This window comes from Malania oleifera, chromosome 2 (assembly GCF_029873635.1).
Source record: "Malania oleifera isolate guangnan ecotype guangnan chromosome 2, ASM2987363v1, whole genome shotgun sequence".
NCBI lineage: Eukaryota > Viridiplantae > Streptophyta > Magnoliopsida > Santalales > Ximeniaceae > Malania > Malania oleifera.
In genome coordinates this window covers 113,049,564-113,063,141 of record NC_080418.1, presented here as the reverse complement: position 1 = coordinate 113,063,141, position 13,578 = coordinate 113,049,564, and positions in this window count along the sequence as shown.

The window sequence follows — 13,578 nt, the reverse complement described above, 5'->3', positions numbered from 1 at the left end:
ATAATAGATTTTGAGCTAAAAAACTCTTTGAGAATAAGTATTGACAAACAAATCGACTTACCAAACCTCAATAACAAGTTGAATGCACAACAATCGCTAGAATGCCTTTTGAAGATCAATGTTGCCTTAGCTCAGATTTGACTTATAAGCTTTAAAATCCCAAGAAAGAATTTCAGCAGTGTGTTCAATGGTCTCCCAAGTTGTGTTAAATGTTCAATACATTCAATCTTATGCCAAAGGTTGGGGAACTAGGGTTTAGATGTTAATTTGTAGGTAACCTTGCCCTTAGGATGAGTCATAACCATTGGATCAACTTGATTAAAAAGTAACTCGCGTGTTCTCTCACTACAGATTAAATTTTTAATCCCATAGGTTCAGACGACTAAGGATTAGGGCTAAGACAATTGAAGTTCCTTAAAGTTTCAAAAAATTGAGCTAGACACAGGGTTAGACGTTTGAAGTTTGGGTTTAGACTTCTAAAGTTGTGGGTTCAAACGACTGAAGACAAGGTTCAATCTTTTGGTGTGCTTTTGCCTATTTCTGTGTTTCTCCAATAAATCCTCAAATGACAGAACTTAATCTTCGGTCTTGTGAAGAAATTCTTCAGACAACTGAGTATAAACTTCAATCTTCTGAAGTTGAATCTTTAGATGACTGAGCGTACACTTCAGTCTTCTGAAGTTGACAGTCTAGACCTCTAGATAGGGACTTTGGTCTTCTGAGAAGAACACTTTCTGGTTTTTTTTTTTTTCATTTTAGTTTCAAAAATTTGTTTTGCTCACTTTGTTTGCTCTTTTATAAAATATTTTCTCGGTTTTAAAAAATCTTTATGTCCATAAATATCCCCTAAAGATTTTCATGAGATGCATGAGTCCTAAGGTCAGTCTAGGATATATTTTGAGCTTCGAATTAAATCATATGAAATATGTAAATACATTCAGTTCTAAATACCCATTCCCATGACGGTCTTGAACTTGTCGCTTGCATCTTCATACTTCTACTCTTTTAGTTCCATGGATTGTGCCAAGGTGTATATACTTTGATCTTCATGGCTTCCATGACTTTCTAGCCTTCCGTGCATGCTAAATATTGTTTCTGTTCATAATCTCAATGCACATATCAAATACCAAGTGATTTGTCATTATCAAAATAGGATTGAACTCATAAAGTCAACAATCTTCTCCTTTTTGATGATGACAAATACACGAGAAAAAATATAAAATGGGTTACACCTAACAAGGATCCCCCTCAAATAATGCACAATCAAATATGTAGCATCAAATATTCAGCAAATGAAATGTGCTCATACACAATTAGTTTTGCCAACTATTTTTGCTATAGCCTGATTCTTCTCCCCCTTTTGATATCAACAAAAAGGTGTATAACAAGACATGAGTGGACATAACCTTATATTCTTATCCCCCTTTAAATATTAAAATTTTAAACTTATTCAACCATCAGATTTTAAAAATTGTACTGTGAAATGTGTCTCCCTGTGTTAATTCAATTTACTTCTCCTCCTTGCTAATGTAGAAAGCTATGTTATTGAATTTAAATTGCAATGTAAACATACACAATGTGGCAAATTTCATATACATAGATAAGCAAACACAGTCACTAAAGTTCAAAGATTATGTGAGGATTAACATTTGTACGTTAATATGCAGTTATCATGATATGAGTTTAATACCAAATGTGAGCAAATGTGATACCAAATGGGAACAAATGAGCCGACTTTGAATTTTTTTTAAAAACAATTGTGAATATCAAGTGACGTTGCTTCCCCTAAATTATGTCATCTAATATAATTCTAGGCAACCTCTCGACTATGCATCAGACCTAATTCATGCCTAATTTGGATAAACCTATCCTCCGCAAGTGGTGTCGTGAATATGTCTGCCCATTGTTCATTTGTGCATACAAACTCAAGTGTCACATCTCTTTTTTGCACATGATCACGAAGAAAATGATGTCTTATTTCTATATGTTTAGTTCGTTAATGTAATATAGAATTCTTTGAGATGTTTATTGCACTCGTATTGTCGCATATTATAGGAATTGTGTCATTGCTTAATCTAAAATCCGTTAGTTGTTGCTTCATATATAGTGTTTGAGCACAACAACTTCCTACCGCTACATATTCTACCTCAGCTGTAGAAAGAGCAACTGAATTCTGTTTCTTGGAAAATCAAGAGACTAACGAATGTCCTAAGAAATGACATGTACCACTCGTGCTCTTCCTATCCACTTTGCTACCAGCAAAATCAGCATCTGAATAGCTGATAATCTCAAAAGATGTATACTTAGGATACCATAGCCCAAGTTTCATGGTTCTTATTAGGTATCTAAGTATTCGTTTGAGAGCTAACAAATGTGACTCTTTTGGTGTAGCCTGAAATCTTGCACACAAACATACGCTGAACATTATGTCAGGTCTGCTGGCAGTCAGATCTAGTAAGCTACCAATTACATGATATAGCATGACATCTATTGGTATACCTTGTTCATCTTTGTCTAATTTTAAAGAAGAGCTCATAGGTGTTCCGAGTATTTTTCCATCTTCCATATTAAACTTTTTGAGCATATCTCTAATGTACTTCGATTGATTTATAAAAATTCCATGTTTCGCTTGTTTGATCTGAAGTTCTAGGAAGAAATTTAGTTCACCCATCATGCTCATCTCAAATTCATTTTGCATAGTGTTTGCAAACTCATTGCACAAGCCTTTATTTGTAGCTCCAAATATGATATCATCTGCATATACTTGAACAAGGAGCATGTCATCTTTCTTAGACTTTATGAAAAGTATTGTGTCTATCCTCCCTCTGATAAATTCATTGTCCAGTAGAAAGCCGCTTAGTCTTTCATACCAAGCTTTAGGAGCTTGCTTTAAACCGCACAAGGCTTTAGTTAGTCTATAAGCATGTTTTGGATACTTATGGTTTTCAAAACCTGGGGGTTGTTCTACATATACCTCTTCACTTATGTAGCCATTTAAAAATGCACTTTTGACATCCATTTGATACAACTTGAAGTCCTTAAAAGCAACATAGGCTAAAAGCATTCGAATGGCTTCCATTCTAGCTACGGGTGCAAAGGTTTCTTCAAAATCTATTCCTTCTTCCTAGTTATATCCCTGAGCTACTAGTCTTGCCTTATTTCTAACAACTATTCCATGTTCATCTTTCTTGTTCTTATATATCCATTTTGTTCCAATAATTGTCTTATCCTCAGGTGTAGGAACTAATGTCCATACTCTGTTTCTCTTAAAATGGTTTAACTCTTCTTGCATGGACATCACCCACGATTCATCCTCAATTGCTTCACTCACATTCCTAGATTCTTCTTAAGATAGAAAGGCAAAAGGACTAATCATATTCCTAAGTGAGGATCGAGTGGCTACTCCACGTAATGGTTCACCTATTATTTGATCAATGAGATGATTCTTTATGTACTTCCATTCTCTAGGTAGTTCATTAACCTCATTTTCATTTTGATTAGTTTCAGCAGACGGTTCCTTAATTTCATTTCTTTTTTCTGAATCAATTTTAATGGATGATTTTTCAAATTCCTTATTTGTTTCAATTTCATCTTCATCAGTCCTTTCAGAGAAGGGATTTGACTCATCAAACACTATATGAATGGATTTTATAGCGGTTAATGTTCGTTTATTATATACTCTTTAGTCTTTACTATTTAAGGCATACCCTAGGAAGATACCTTCATCTGATTTCACATCAAACTTTCCTAAATGTTCATCGTCTCTAAGCACAAAACATTTATGGCCAAATACATGAAAATATGATATGTTTGATCTATGACCATTCCATAATTCGTAAGGAGTCTTAGTTAGAGATGGTCTAATCAAAACTCTATTTAGAACATAGCAGACAGTATTTACTTCCTCAGCCTAGAAGTACTTAGGTAGTTTATGTTCGTTAAGTATAGTTCTGACCATTTCTTGTATAGACCTATTCTTCCTTTCAACTACACCATTCTGCTGTGGTGTTCTAGGAGCCGAAAAATTATGAGCTATTCCTAATGAATTGTAGTAGTCTTCCATGCTTTGATTTTTAAATTCTCTACCCCTATCACTTCAAATTTTAGTGACAGTATAACCCTTTTCATTTTGAATTTTCTTACATAGATTTATGAATTGTTCACACGCTTCGTCTTTGTGACCTAAAAATAGTACCCATGTATATCTTAAATAATCATCAACTATGACGAATGCGTATGATTTTCCTCCTAAACTCTGAGTTGGGGTTGGACCAAATAAATCTAAGTGTAGCATTTGAAGTGGCCTAGTAGTAGAGATTACTTTCTTCTTCTTACAGCTCGTTATTTCTTGTTTTCCTAGTTGACATGCATCACAGATTTTATCTTTCACGAATTTAGTGTTAGGCAATCCCTTAACTAATTCTTCCTTAACAAGTTTATATATTAAGTCCATGTTTGCGTGTCCTAGTCTCCTATGCCAAATTCAACTAATCTCATTTATAATAGAGAAACAAGTAACATGTTGAGATGCAATGTTATCAAGGCTAGTTGTGTATACATTTTCATGACTATCAACAGTAAACAATCTTTTGTTTTCACATTACAGCGCATTTGTCATGTTCAAATGAGACTTTATAACCTTTATCACATAGTTGACTTATACTCAATAAGTTATGTTTTAATCCATCAACTAACAACACATTATCAATGACAAGTGAAGGTTCCTTACGAACCTTACCAACTCGAATGATTTTACCTTTAGAGTTATCCCCAAATGTAACGAATCCTTCATCTTTAGATATGATAGATGTGAATTTAGCTTTATCTCCTGTCATATGTCATGAGCATCCCCTATCCATATACCACTTTTCCTTCGAGGAGGACAATCTTAAGCACATCTGTATGACATAATCAGACAACTACTTTTGGTACCTAGATTTTCTTGGGTCTATGGGGGTAGTACAAGATTCTTCTTTGACTTTCTAGACATTCTTAATTTTGACATTTTTATTTTTGAAAGGACAGTCAAACTTTTTGTGACCCAACCTTTTACATTTAAAACATGTAATATTTCTATGATACATTACCAAAAAATCGGTTTTTAGTGACGCAAGTATTAGTGACGAATTCAATTTCGTCACTAAAAGTTGGTATTAGTGATGGTTTTAAAACCATCACTAATACTTTCGTCACTAAAAACAGCGCAGTAAACAATTTATGCGCGAAAATTTTTCTGACAAAATATTAGCGATGATTCTAGGGTAGTAGTGATGGTTTTGAAACTGTCACTACTAGTCTTTTTATTTAAAAATTTTTTAAAAAGAAATAGTTAAGGGTATTAGTGACGGTTTGGGTAACCGTCACTAATAAGGGGTATTAGTGACGATTTTGAAACCGTCACTACTAGTGTTTTCATTTAAAAAATTTTAAAAAGAAATAGTTAATGGTATTAGTGACGGTTTTGAAACCATCACTACTAGTGTTTTCATTTAAAAAATTTTAAAAAAGAAATAATTAAGGGTACACTAATAAAGGGGGGGGGGGCAGGGACGGTTTTGAAACCATCACTATTAGTGTTTTTATTTAAAATTTTTTTTTTAAAAAAAATAGTTAAGGGTATTAGGGACAGTTTTGGAGAACCATCACTAATAATAAGGTATTAGTGACGGTTTTGAAACCGTCACTAATAGTGTTTTCATTTAAAAAATTTTAAAAAAGAAATAGTTAAGGGTATTAGTGACGGTTTTCCTAAACCATCACTAATAAAGGGGTATTAGTGACGGTTTTGAAACCGTCACTACTAGTATTTTTATTTAAAAAATTAATTATGGGTATTAGTGACGTTTAGTGATGGTTTAGGAGAACTATCACTAATAAGGGGGTATTAGTGATTGTTTTAAAACTGTCACTAATAAGGGAGTATTAGTGACGGTTTTAAAACCATCACTACTAGTGTTTATATTTGAAAAATATTTAAAAAGAAATAGTTAATGGTATTAGTGACAGTTTTGAAACTGTCACTACTAGTGTTTTCATTTAAAAAATTTTAAAAAAGAAATTGTTAAGGGTATTAGTGACGGTTTGGGAAAACCGTCACTAATAAGGGGGTATTAGTGACGATTTTGAAATCGTCACTACTAGTGTTTTTATTTAAATTTTTTTTTAAAAAAATAGTTAAGGGTATTAGTGACGGTTTTGGAGTACCGTCACTACTACTTCAGACTTCAGTTAACACAAAAAAACCCTAAGGGCCCCTAACCCACACCGCAGCTCTTACCCTTTCCTCATCTCTGTCCTCTTAGCTCTCACTCTCTCAAATCTCAATCCTCTTCTCTCCTGAATCGCCTCTCCTCTCCTCTCGTGCGCTGCTACGTGCTGGACCTGCCAGTGCTGTGAGCCTGGAAAGTGCGAATGATCCCCAGCTTGAGTCGTTGTCTCCTCCAGGCTCCACGGACCACAGCCACAGGCATCAGTCATCCCTAGCTCCACAGAAGACTTGACTCCACACCTCCAGCCTCCTGCTGCTCCATGGTAAAGTTAATTTATGTATAACACCCGATTTGATGAAGTTTGATTAGAACTATGGACTTAAAGCATTGAATTAATTTAAATCTTTCTATGTCTGCCATTAAGAAAATAAAACACCAACTTTTGTGATTAGTTTAAAAATAGTCTTATGTTAATTATTAGTTTATGTAAAACACTCAATTCAATTAGAAAGGATAGCCATAATGGTCACTTATGGTGATTATGCCAAAATACTAGAATACGTTGCGTAACTAATTTTTATGATTATGCCAAAGTTATAATCACTTGTGATGATTATGCCAATTTCAAAGCGTCCAAAGTTAACCCAAACAAAATTCAATGTTAACTGTGTGATTTCTTGATTACATGTTTTACATGGTTTTTTTCTATTATGTGAGAGTAATCCTTGATTTTTTAGCTGAGTTTTTATTGCTATTAGCTGTAATGTGCCCTCTAATTTGTTGTGGTCATGGTCATTTCTTCTAAAAAAACATGTGAACCCTTATTCGTATGTATGATTAGGACCTAAGTTATTTTTAGTTTGTTCTTGCTCTATTATATATGGCAGTGGATGATGTTCCTTTATGCCCTCATTTTGCTTTGCATGTTGCACCTTCTAGAGTGTTGTAACTATTATTATGGTCATCATTATTATTTGTACTTCCTTTTTTATAATTATTATTCCATGGTTATAGCTGCCTCGTGAAGTTATGTAATGCATTTGTTTTCAGTTCCCAAGTTGCTAGTTTGCGGTGTAGTGGTTATTTTAATTAATTGAGTATTCTTAAGTTCTTTATGGCATGTTTGGAATTATTCTGATGGTGGATTTAGCTAATAATGTTAACATGCATATCATAATCATTCAACTGGTTGGTTTCTCTAATATAGTTTCCATATGAAACAAATAAAATTGGGGAAAGAGAATCTCCTTGCTTAAACCACTATGGTGGGAGGTTGCTATTGGATGAGATTGTCCTATTAAGAAGGAGGTTGGGTGCGTCAATGTGGAAAGGAAAGAAAAGGAGGTTCAAAAATGGGGAGATATATTGGATCAGAAAGTGATGATTTGAGTTTTGACTGAGGTGGAGGTTTATTGTTGGATGAGATTTGGAAACAATATAGGAATAATTGGGAGTTGTATCATAAATCTTAAAAGTAATATGAACTTTGCAATTTTATAACTTTCTCTTGGCTTGATTTACTTAATGAATTTAAGTTAGTATTTTGAATGACTGAAAAATAGTTTAAAAAGTATATTTATTTTTTACATTGCATTTATATTTATGTAGTTTTTTTCCTTATTTTTAAAGTACATGTAATTTATTTATGTATTTTTATCTAAAAATTGAAATTCTCAAAAGGTTTACGCCTTAATGCCATAAGGCTTATGCCTTGCCTACTTATCACGGGCTCCTTATGCAAAATTAATTATTGTCATTTCATGTGTGCATTGAAGCTTAGACCCGTTCAAGAATGGTTACTATACATTCATGCCTCATCATACATGTGGGACAAATCAATTGTTAAAATTCAATTGATTATTAGTCATATTATGTAGACTAATAATCAATTGAACATGTTGATTATTTGTTTCATTTACGATTAGTGATGTTTGTATTTCAACCATTATTGAATTGTCCAATGTGGACAGTTTAGGAAGTTGTATTTACATTCTTATCATCGTTCACGCTTTCATCATTGTCATTATATATTTCGATCGCGTCTCTACTTATGTTCTCTGGGTGCATAGTGGGGTGTGGTGACAATTTGTTAGTGATGGAAAACTAGTAGGTGATGTGCACTTCCCCCATCTCGTGTACTTGGAGAGCCATGAGGAGATGCTGCTAAAATTTATAATGACAACGATGAAGGAATTTGAGCAATTGATCGCAATGTAATTGCAACATTCCTGAATGGGATATGATCCGTACCCTTTAGACGGAAGGTGGTTGATTATAGGATTCACAATGCATGCGTCATAAACATTCTGACAATGTAATCAACACCATTTACTTGAACATGTTATAGGGAATTAATGAACATGGATAAGAGTTGGATGAATGCTTGGGGTAAGTTTTTGCTAGAATACGACAAAGAGGTACATGATTTCATAGAGTTCGCGTGTCCTCATGCTGAGGTGCTAGTAGAATAAGATGTCCTTGCAAGAAATGCCAAAACATAACATTCAAACACATTGATTTGGTCCATTCACATTTATTAGACTTTGGAATGGAGAAAAGGTACACAAGATGGGTGTTCCACGGTGATGATTACCCAGTTCAGAGTGATGATGATAACGATAAAGATGAGGGGGCAAATATAGTAGGTGGTGATACACGTTCGGAAGGGTTAATCAAAATGTTAGGTGACTTACAAAGGGGGATTGCAGTGGGCACGAAAGATGTCAGTGTGTCGCGTACTGGTGATGAATCTACTTAAGTAGGTACCATACCTTGCGATCCTAGTACGTTAAATTGATTTGGTAAACCATTTGCTAATCTCGTGAGGGATGCACGGGTGCCCCTATATCCAAACTGTACAAAGTTCTCAAAATTAGAGTTCCTAATAAAGTTTTTTCATGTAAAGACAATGCATGGGTTATCTCAGAGCGCATTCAACATGCATTTAAGCCTCATTAAGGCAGCACTGCCTGATGGTGAAACACTTCCAAAGTCCTTTTATGAAGCAAAGACATACATGCGTGAATTAGGTCTCGGTTACACTACAATACATGCATGTAGGTATGATTGTGCACTCTTTTATGGTGAACATGAAAATGCGAATGAGTGTCCAGAATGTGGTGAACCGAGGTATACAACTAATCATAAGAAAGGTAAAAAGATCCCCCAAAAAGTTTTGCAATATTGTCCATTAATACCTCGATTGCAACAATTGTACATTTGTAGAAAGATTGCTGCAGATATGAGATGACATAAAGAGAAACATCTTCAAGAGGAAAACACTCTTAGCCATCTAGTGGACTCGAAAGCTTGGGCAGAGTTTGATAAAAGGCATTCATGGTTTGCTAGTGATCCTCGCAACATTAGACTTGACCTTGCTTTAGATGGGTTCAATCCTTTCAGTAACATAAACAACCCGTATAGCATGTGGCCAGTTATGATGATGCCATACAATATGCCGCCATGGCGATGTATAAAAGAACCCTTCATTTATATGTATCTGCTTATTCCTGGACCGAGGGAACCTAGTAATGATATTGATGTTTACTTAAGACCATTAATTAATGAGTTGAAAGAACTATGGGAAAAAGGAGTGGAGACATTTGATGTGGAAACCGGGACAAAATTTCAGATGCATGCTGTACTTTTGTGGACAATTAATGATTTCCCCGCTTATGGTAATTTGTCGAGTTAGAGCACAAAAGGTTACTTCACATGCCCAGTGTATTAAGGATGCTGGGTCCTTATCTTTAAAGCAAGGATGCAAGTTATGCTTTATGTGTCATCGTTATTTTTTATGACCTGGACATCCTTGGATGACTCGTGGTGTCAGAAGCTTTAATGGAAAACCTGAATGAAGGTTGCAACAAAACCAACTAAATGGGGAAGAGATATTAAACCAGCTCAGGTTGATCAGAGATATGAAATTTGGGAAATCACCAAGCAGTAGAAAAATGAAACGTGTTGCTGAGTGGGAGTTAAATTGGACAAAGAGAAGCATCTTCTTTGAGTTGTCATACTGGAAAGATCTTCCACTATGCCACAACCTGGATGTCATGCACATCGAGAAGAACATTTCTGAGAATGTCATTTGTACATTGCTGGATATAAATGGGAAGACAAAGGACAACACAAATGCTCGTCGGGATATGGAAGATATGGGAATATGGCCTGAGTTGCATTTGATTCGTGATGGGGACAAACTTCTCATGCCATCAGCCTGTTACACATTTTTGAAAGATGAGAAGAATAATTTCTTCAAATGGTTGACATCAGTTAAGGTCCCTCATGCCATCAGCCTGTTACACATCAGTTGAGCGTAAACGTACTTGAATGGTTAGCGGAGGACATTGTGATCATACTACGCAAGCTGGAGAAAATATTTTCACCAGCATTCTTCGATGTGATGGTCCACCTAGCCGTCCATTTACCAATGGAGGCCATAATTTGAGGACCGGTCCAATATCGTTGGATGTATCCTATTAAGAGGTAAATTATAAAGTCCTACAATGTTCTCGTGATTTCCTTGCTTTTTATTTTTTTGTGTGTACAAGTCACTAATGTTGTGTAAAATGCACAGGTTTTTATCTACTTTGAAGGGGTATGTGCACATTAAGGCACGACCGGAAGGTTCAATCATTGAGGCATACATTGACAGTGAATGTCTTTCATTTTGCTCAATGTATCTACATGATATTGAAACAAGGTTCACTTGTGAGGAGCGAAATGTAGACGTTCATGGTATTAATGTCGAAAATGAAGAACCAAGGGGCTCTATATTACGAGGAAATGTACGGTCGTTTGGTGCACGAGTTTACGATTTCATTAATATGGACGACCTACGAAAGACATATTTTTACGTTATCAATAATTGTGATGAAATTATTTCATATATCGAGTACGTGGTTCAAAAATCCTTACTTTGCATTGTATTTACATATGCATATATACTTAGTTGACATTAACATGTACTATTGTTGCATATAGCGAACACAAAACTGAACTTTTGGCTCAAAATGAAAAGAATGCTGACGAAAGACATAAGAAGGAATTTGTCAATTGGTTTGGGTGCCGTGTAAGTAACAACTATTGCCTGAGTTCGCTACAATGTACATTTTCAATATTGACGATTTACTCATCTAAAGTCCTTTGTAATTAATAGATGAAAGTCATGTATTATAATAAAGAACCAACAGCAAGTAAAGATTTGTACGTGTTGGCATATGGCCCCGATCAACAAGTAAACCGCTACAAAGGTTGCATTGTCAACGGCATACGATTTCATATGAAGTCCCTCGAACTGCATAGAAGAACCGAAAATTGTGGAGTTGCGGTGCTAGGCACTGAAGGAGATAAGGAAATTAACTATTTTGGTGTGTTGGATGACATTATATAGCTTCACTATGGAGCTAATAGACTTGTCCACATCTTCCAGTGTACCTGGTGGGACATTAGCAATAAAAAGAGTGGGGTAAATACGAATGCCTACTGTACTAGTGTCAATTTCAGTAAAACATGGTATCAAAACGACCCTTTTGTGCTTGCAATGCAAGCAGAACAAGTGTTATACCTTAAGCGCACAAAATTAAAGGGTGAATGGCATATGACCCAAAAAATTCCTCCTCAAAGTTTGTATGATATTACAGAAGTCGCAGATAGGGAGAAGAGTGTCAGCGATGATGCTTTCCAAGAAGATAAGCCATCTGTTATTATAGCAACGCAATATGCTATCAATGTTGCCAAGGAAGGAGCTGATCCTATACCATTAAATAGGGTTGGTGCCATGGCAGAACACGTAGGAACTGCTAACATTAGAATTGAACCCTCTGTACACGTTGACTTCATCGACAGTGGATTAATTGATGGTGAAGATGAAAACTATGGTTGAAGCACTGCAGGCAGAGGAGACACTCCAGAATTGAGTAGGAAATTGATATTTATGACTTATTGTGTTAAGCATTTTATTGTTTTTTACCAACATTTTCATTTGACATGTGAAAATTAGTGAACTTTTTTTGCAAACATTGCAACTAGGAGTTCTCGTCAGCTTACTTCCAGTCTAGGCTATTCTCTTACATCCTCCGCTCTATTCATGATTTTTCCTCCTCCCGAGCTCCTTCTTGCCCCGAGATCGAATTTTCTTCTAAAATTGTTCTTCATCGGCCACTCTCTATCCCTTTTTTAGGTCGCCCCACAAACTACCACCATCCCTTTCTGCCCCTCCTTTAGTTTTTCTCCCAATGCCCACTTTTTCTCAATTTCCTCCCCACCTTCTCATCATTGGTAAGGTTTACGAGTATTTGATTTGAATAATAATATTTATTGTCATTTCATGTGAATTTAATTTTCTTATTGTTTCCTTTAACTCTTATTTCCATTGACCTCTATGACACAAACGAGTTTCCAGGGCCGTGGTGCAAGTATAATGAAACTTGTGCTAAAATAAGCACCTGGAGGGGGACTTGGGGCGGCCGATCTATATCAACATCCTCCAGGCTTTTAGCTTTCGCCCTCTTGCCCTGATTGTTGTCACTAACTTTGGTCCCTTGGCGCTTTTCTTCTATTTCTCCCAATCTTCTTCTCCTCAGTTCCCCCTTCTTCCCACTTTCCCCAAATCTTTTCCTCTTCTCCTCGCTTGGTTCTATACTAGTGCATCTTGGTAAAGTAACCCCTAAAACTGTCTTTTACTTTTAATATAATACCCAAAAGATTATTTAACATTCAATATATATATATTTCACAGCATGAAAGTTTGATATGGACATTTTCAAATCAGAGACCGATGTCAAAAAGCGGTGGAGCACACAATTGGTGCTCTCCGGTTTAAAGACCTAATCGCAGCAAATGCGCACAGAAAACATTTTAGGGAGAGATGGGAGAGGAGGCAGAAGGGCGTCAGCCCATGGCTATAAGATCTCCCTAGAGGATTGGCGAGTGTTGTGTTGCCATTTTCGCGACCCTAACTATCAGTTGGTGTGTTTCTATTAATTATAATAACTACTTTTTTCATATTTATGTGAATACTAAAAGTCTTACATAATATTTGTTAGCTATCCTGTGAAAAAAAATGCTGTGAACGCAGCAACTAGATATGATGCATTGCGGTGGCTCGAAATTGTGTTCGTCAATCAATCGAAAGGTAATTGCTACGAAACTATATAAAACCTTACCCGTGACAGGGGTGTTATTTAATGACCTGCTAAATTCATCTTATGACAACTTTTATAATGATAATGTAGTTTAATATTACGTCACTATTCCCACCTTGAATTCTAGGCGGAGCTGTATTAGAGACACATTCAGATGCCCATCGGGGGATTTGTGCCCGGGTGGCTCAGATGAAAACTGTAAGTCAAGCATATTATTGTAG